This window comes from Rutidosis leptorrhynchoides, chromosome 2 (genome assembly GCF_046630445.1).
Source record: "Rutidosis leptorrhynchoides isolate AG116_Rl617_1_P2 chromosome 2, CSIRO_AGI_Rlap_v1, whole genome shotgun sequence".
NCBI lineage: Eukaryota > Viridiplantae > Streptophyta > Magnoliopsida > Asterales > Asteraceae > Rutidosis > Rutidosis leptorrhynchoides.
The window spans coordinates 146,918,896-146,926,365 of NC_092334.1; the positions used below are offsets into that span (position 1 = coordinate 146,918,896).

Genomic DNA, 7,470 nt, shown 5'->3' on the forward strand with positions numbered 1-7,470 from the left:
ATTTGGATTGTAAAGAATGTTTTGATTTCGATTGAAGTTTGACCTTGGCGGTTGATAATTATTTTGATAATTATTTCCCGGCCTTTGGTTCATGTAGGAAACATTCTCACGTTGTTCCATCGTTTGCTCAATGTGACAATCTTTCGTTAAGTGTGGTCTACCGCATTGCTCACAACTGATTCATATTACGTGAATATCTTTAGTCATCTTTTCCATTCGTCTCTCGAAAGCATCTATTTTTGCGGAAACGGAATCAAAGTCATGGCTAGAATCGGCTCTAGCCGCTTTAGATGAATGAAAGATATCTTTTTCTTGATGCCACTCGTTGCGGTTTTCTTCATAATGGAACCACCAGCTGCTGTGTCGATGTCTTTTCGTGTAGCAACGTCGACACCTTGGTAGAATATTTGTACTATTTGATAAGTGTCTAAACCGTGCTGAGGACATCCTCTTAACAACTTCTCGAATCTTGTCCACGCCTCATATAATGTTTCATTTGGCTTTTGCGCGAACGTAACAATTTCTCCTTGAAGTCTCACGGCTTTAGATGCCAGAAAGAATCTTTTAAGAAATTTCTCAACTAAAACATCCCATGTATCAATCGCCCCTTCAGGTAACGATTCTAACCAATCTTTGGCTTCTCCCTTTAAAGTCCAGGGAAACAACATGAGATAGATTTGTTCATCCTCAACTTCTATGATTTTAAATAAAGTACAGATCCTATTAAAGGTTCGAAGATGTTCGTTTGAATCTTCTTTTGGCGTACCACTATATTGTCATTGATTAGTTACCATGTGTAGGATTTGTCCTTTGATTTCATAATCTGGCGCATTAATGTCTGGTCGCGTAATGGCATGTCCTTGGCCAGTGCATGTAGCTCTCATTCGATCTTCCATACTTAGAGGTTCCGTTATTTTCATATTTAAATTTGTTGAATCTGGATCACTAGAGGATTCTGATTTAACGGTTTGTGGTTCAGGAGGAATAATTAGTGGTTCAAGATCTTGGAATTGTCGTTGAATATCCTCCGGGTTCTCAATTGTGAAATCGGGTTCAAAAGATGGATTATCGGAAATTTGAGTTGGAGTACTTGTTCGACTAGATGATGATTCTAAAGAAAAATCAGCGGCGACAATATTGGCTAGATGTCTTGATCTGGTTACAGGTGGTGAACGTATGAAAAGTGGTGAACGTTTTGCTCGGTGCATTCACTGAATATCCTAATAGTTATAAAAATAAAAATTATATAAGTTATCAAATTAATACACTTTTCTACTTTTTCCCACGTTTCGAATAGCCAAAAGATGCAGCAGGGAGCCAAGATCCTTTAAGTCGAAATATCCACAACTCAGCCACTAACAAATCCAACTATTACTACGAAGCAGAAAATTTGGATGTCTATCAATTTAACCGCTTTAAATAATTTTTCGTCGAGATTTAAAGAAAATAAAGAAAATTCTATGTCCTAAAAACTAGAGCGTAGAAATGAGAAAGAAAAAGAGTGCGTCGAAAAACGTCGAAAAATAAACGTCGAAAAAAATAAAAGTCGAAAAATAAATGTTGAAAAACAATCTATACTTAGAAATTAAAATTTTACGTCTAAAGCTTAGCGTCGAAAAACTTAAAACTAAAAGTTGCGACTAAATGTATTAAAGCTGAAAAGGAATTCTAAACGGAAAACGGCAATTACTTAAATAGGCACTAAAATCTATTAATTGCTAAAGCGATAAGCGACGTCGTAAAATTCTAAAGCGCCTAAATCTTAATCTAAAGAAAAAGCACTTAAAGGATTTTACGGCAAAACCTAAAAATCAAGAAATATAAAATAACTACGGCAAAAACTATAACTTAAAACTAGTTACGAACGATAAGTTACAAATTACGAATTAAATGATTAAAATATATAATTTATAAAAAGATAAAAAAATAATATTATTTTTATATTATTATTTTATAAAAGTATTAATTTATAATTATAAATACTTAATTAAAACTAATTTAAATAAACTAAAACTAAATATTATTTAATAAAACCCTAATTAACTAATTAATTAATAATAATAATTATTAAACACAAACCCTAATCCGTACGTACTAGGATTCAGACTTATCAGACACTCTCATGCGATCCCATGGTTTGAGAGTTATATTTTATGCGGTCGCATGGGATTGGATACCAGGCCAGAAGTTGGGCTTCGACAGGCTCGGCCCAGTTCCAGTTTTAATTATATTTTTTTTCTGATTTAAATTTATAGAAAATAATATGTAATTTAAATAAAAATTATATTTTAAAAAAAAATTACTTATTAGTTTTTATAACTTTTAACAAAAAGTAATAATAAAAAAAATATAAACTTTTTAATTTAAACACTTAAAAAAATATAGAAATATATATATATATATATATATATATATATATATATATATATATATATATATATATATATATATATATATATATATATATATATATATATATATATATATATATATATTATGTTTTTATATTTTTTTATTTTTAACAAAATATTTTTACAAAATAAGAAATATTATATTTTTACCAAAATATCTAAAAAACTAATAATTTTTTTTATATAGCGTTTCGCTTTCGTCTTCCCCAGCAGCGGCGCCAAAATACTTGATGTGTGCGAGGGGTAGTACGAAATACTATTATAGTTTATTACGAAATACGATACAAATTACACAAGTTTTATTATTTATTTAGATTGGGATATACCTAAACCTTGCTATAACACTTATAGGCAGTGTACCTAATCGTAGAGTAGTGTAGTTTTTAGTAAGTCCGGTTCGTTCCACAGGGAGCTAGTGATACGTACTATATTTTTAACAACTATATTTGTATAAAATATATATAATTATATAAGTAGTAATATTATAAAAGGGTGGGTTTTACCGTTTAATGACTGGTTTATCGATTTTAAATAAAGCGTAAAGATAAATGACAATAATTAAAGTGCGTAAAATAAGTAACAATATATAAAGTTGTGATAATTAAAATTGCGAATAATAAAATGACAGTAAATAAAAGTACGATGAGAAATATAATAAAACAATTATGCTTATTTAAACTTCCGTAACCATGATGTTTGACGTTTTGATTTTAATTTATTACTCTGGGTTAATTGTCCTTTGTCCTGGATTATTTGAAACCTATCTGGTTTTTGTCCATAATAGTTCATCGGTCATAATTATAAAATGTTCGTCAAATTAACCTTATTCCCGAAGTCAAATATTCCAACTAATTAGGGATTCGAACTGTAACAAGGTTTTAATACTTTGTTAACAATTACACCAATTATCCTTGTATGTAATCCACCCCTGTTTTAATGAGATATGAATATTAATTTACCCACTTGATCAGAATGAATAATCAATTACCCAACCCGAATAATTAATTAAATGATCGTAAAAGATGTCGTATAAATGTCACTAAATAGGACATACATAATCATTTTAATAATTATTAGATTAACTAATTTGAAGATAGGTTCGACAGATTCTAATGAGTTGTCATTCGATTAGACAATACCCCCATCTATTAATAGTCAATAGTCCAATGTTCACAAGTGTCGGTCTTTTGTCCAAACCCTAATTATGGTACAAAATCCAATAATCCCATCTTAATATTTTGTGACAACCCGAAAATTTTCAACCAAATTTAAACTTTATCTTTATATTATTCCTGCACGATAAGCAAAGTTTGTTAAGTTAAATCTCAAGAATTTTAAACTGTGTTCATACATTCATTATAACCTCGACCAAATTTCGACGATTCACGAACCGTTATATATAAATAGATATGTATATATATGTATATATATTATAACTTGAGAATATTAATAAAGTATTAAACGTATAATACTTTACACGAACGTATTTGTTTCAATATGTTTATCGATGGAATTAGAAGATAATATCAAATGATTCATTTATCAGATACATTGTGATATGATTACGGGTCTATGTTATGAGGTCCACTGTGATTTAACAAAATCTATTCTTTTTGACAACATTCGGAAAATGGTAAAGTGATTTATAAGTAAGAACGTGGAGTGTAAATAACTTAGATGTTGGATATCGACAAGTTAAGTAACTCGACATTTTTCATTAAGATGATTTCATACGTTTATTTAACCTTTGAACTTTATCCCATGCTTCACCAACAGACTGTAATTTTAAAACTTGAAACCTATTATGAATATATATGATTCTACTTTTCTAAAACGTTTTATGATATAACGATTTCCATTATTTTAACCTTTAAACAAAATGATTCTTAAATATATTTAGTTTTGGAAAACAAAATTATCATATTTATTTGATTTAGTTTCAAACGTACAAAAACGTTTTCAGTTTAAAAAGAACTTTATTATTAAAACGTATATAACTTTTATAAATATCTAGAACCACTTTTGACAACACATTACTTAACCAGTATGATAAAGATAACGATATTTATATTTTATTTTATTAAATATATATAACGATTTAAATTAATATTATATATATTTATACGCGTATTATATGTACATAGTTTTATACTTTTACTATACTTAAACTTTACCTTTACTTTATTTTTACTTTACTTTAACTTTAATAATTCATACTTTCATAATTCACTTTAATAATTCATACTTTAATAATTCACTTTAATAATTCATACTTTAATAATTCACTTTAATAATTCATACTTTAATAATTCACTTTAATAATTCAAAAATCTATTATAAATAGAATTCAATAGGTTTCATTATTTCATAGAAACTTGAAAATATTTTTCTCTAAACTCTCTCAATCGATTTACATATATATATTTACTCCGTATTATTTCAAGATATTATTAGTATACATAAAATATTACGACGGAGTGCTATCCGAGTGCTTTCGAAATTGTTTTTCGAGCGGGATAGAGCTAAGAAAATTATGGGTTATAGCTATGGAGGTTATGGGTATGGTTCGGGAGTATTGCTCGTGAGTCAAACTAGTGTTTATCATCTCCGTTGCGTCTACGTACTTTTCCTGCAATATTGAATCTCAATATTAATACGTGAGCACTCATAACTTAACTTTTATATATTATTAGTGTATCCCTGACAAGTGCTCGAGTATATAGGATTATGCATGCTTATACGTTCGTTATTGTCGTTAGATAGGTTATGTCGAATCTTGAATTAAATACATATGCTATTAAGATAAGGTATATGATATGCATGTCGTTGGAAAGCTAGCGAAAAATTGAGAACTTTTCATTTAGATATCGAATGGTTTCGATGAACGGTTTAGAAGTTATAGTCAATTGAATTTTTGTATTATTATTAAAAATGATTATTATTATCGTCGTTATTATCTTCGTTATAATCTAATTATTATTATTATTATTATTATTATTATTATTATTATTGTTGTTATTATTATTATTATTATTATTATTATTATCATTGTCGTTGTTAATAAAAGATATTATTGTTATTTTTATTATTATTACTATCGTTATTATCGTTAAGGTTATAATTAGTATTATTATTATTATTATTATTATTATTATCATTCAAGTAGTTATTAGTATTATCATTAATATTATTATTATTAGTATTATTATAATTAAAACAAATATTAGTAACATCTAATTATTATGATTACTATTATTATTATTAATATGAACGCGATATAAAAGACGACTAAAAGCTATTAAACGAAGCGATTAGGAAATAATGAGTATGGGTATCAGGATGAAATTAAGATATTGTAAGATATTGATTTAAAGGAAAAATATCGTTTCATTATTTTACTATTATTATTATTAAAAGTATTATTAATATTAAAACTATCATTTTTACTAAAATTATTATTTTTAATAAAAATATCATTGTTAATATGAAACATCATTATTATTATTATTATTATTATTATTATTATTATTATTATTATTATTATTATCATTTTAGTACTATTATTAATAAAAATTATCATTTTATCATTTTTAGAAAATATAATTATTGTTATTTTTATTAGTAGAATAATAATAATTATTATAAAATAATACAACTTTTACTTATTATTATTATTATTATTATCAATATTATTTTATCAAATAAATATGTGATATAAAGATATTTTACTACGTATAATATAATTAAATTAATAATACCTATCATATTATTTTTTATGATATTAAATGAACTTTATAAATTTTATTACTTAAGATATATAAAAGTATATTTTTATTATATAAATTTTAATATAAAATTTTATTTATTAATAAAAGAACTATATTATTTACTTTAATAAAATCTGTTAAAAATATTTAAATATATAAAACGACTATATTTAAACAATATAATAATCATGTATAAATTTTAGAAGACATTTTGGTCAATATGACTTTTGTTGACTTTTGCATATTTAGTCTCGAGCATTAGGATTGTGATACACTACGACTTGACCTAAATTGTTAGACAGATATTGATCAAACATATAAATATATATAATTAATATAGGTTCGTGAATTCAAGGCCAACCTTGCACTTGTTCAATGACGTCATATGTATTTTTACTACAAAATACAGTATTGTGAGTTTCATTACTCCCTTTTTAAATGTTTTTGCAATATATATTTTTGGGACTGAGAATACATGCGCCGTTTTTTATAAATGTTTGACGAAATAGACACAAGTACTCAAACTACATTCTATGGTTGAATTATCGAAATCGAATATCACCCCTTTAGCTTGGTAACCTAAGAATTAGGGAACAATACCCCTAATTGACGCGAATCCTAAAGATAGATCTATGGGCGTAACAAACCCCATCCGAGGTACGGATGCTTTAGTACTTCGATTTTTATACAGACGAGAGGATTCTGTTATACAGACGAGAGGATTCTGTTTTGGGGATATTCTATATGCATCTTGTTAATGTCGGTTACCAGTTGTTCACCATATGAATGATTTTACCTTAATGCAGACGAGAGGATTCTGCTTGAGGATTATGTTTATGAAAAATGAAAATCTTGTGGTCTATTATATTATTGGAAATGATTTTACCTTTATCCAGACGAGAGGATTCTGCTATTGGAATTATGTTTAATAAAAATCTTGTGGTTTATTAAAATAATGGAAATGAATGATTATGATAAACTAATGAACTCACTCACCTTTTGGTTGACACTTGAAAGCATGTTTATTCTCAGGTTTGAAAGAAATCTTCCGTTGTGCATTAGCTCATTTTAAGGATATTACTTGGAGTCATTCATGGCATATTTTGAAAGACGTTGCATTCGAGTCATTGCGTTCATCAAGATTATTATTAAGTCAATTATAGTTGGATGTATTATGAAATGGTATGCATGCCGTCAACTTTAAATGTGAATAAAGTTTGTCTTTTAAAAACGAATGCAATGTTTGTAAAATGTATCTAGGTCAAATACCTCGCGATGTAATCAACTATTGT

At 26.8% G+C, this 7,470-nt stretch overlaps 1 non-coding gene across 1 annotated transcript; it reads left to right on the plus strand.

The window, feature by feature from the left end:
* The first annotated feature begins 429 nt into the window (after positions 1 to 429).
* Positions 430 to 536, plus strand: LOC139894905 (small nucleolar RNA R71). The gene has a single exon (XR_011775382.1). It is a non-coding gene; the product is annotated as a small nucleolar RNA R71 (small nucleolar RNA).
* Positions 537 to 7,470: the final 6,934 nt, after the last annotated feature.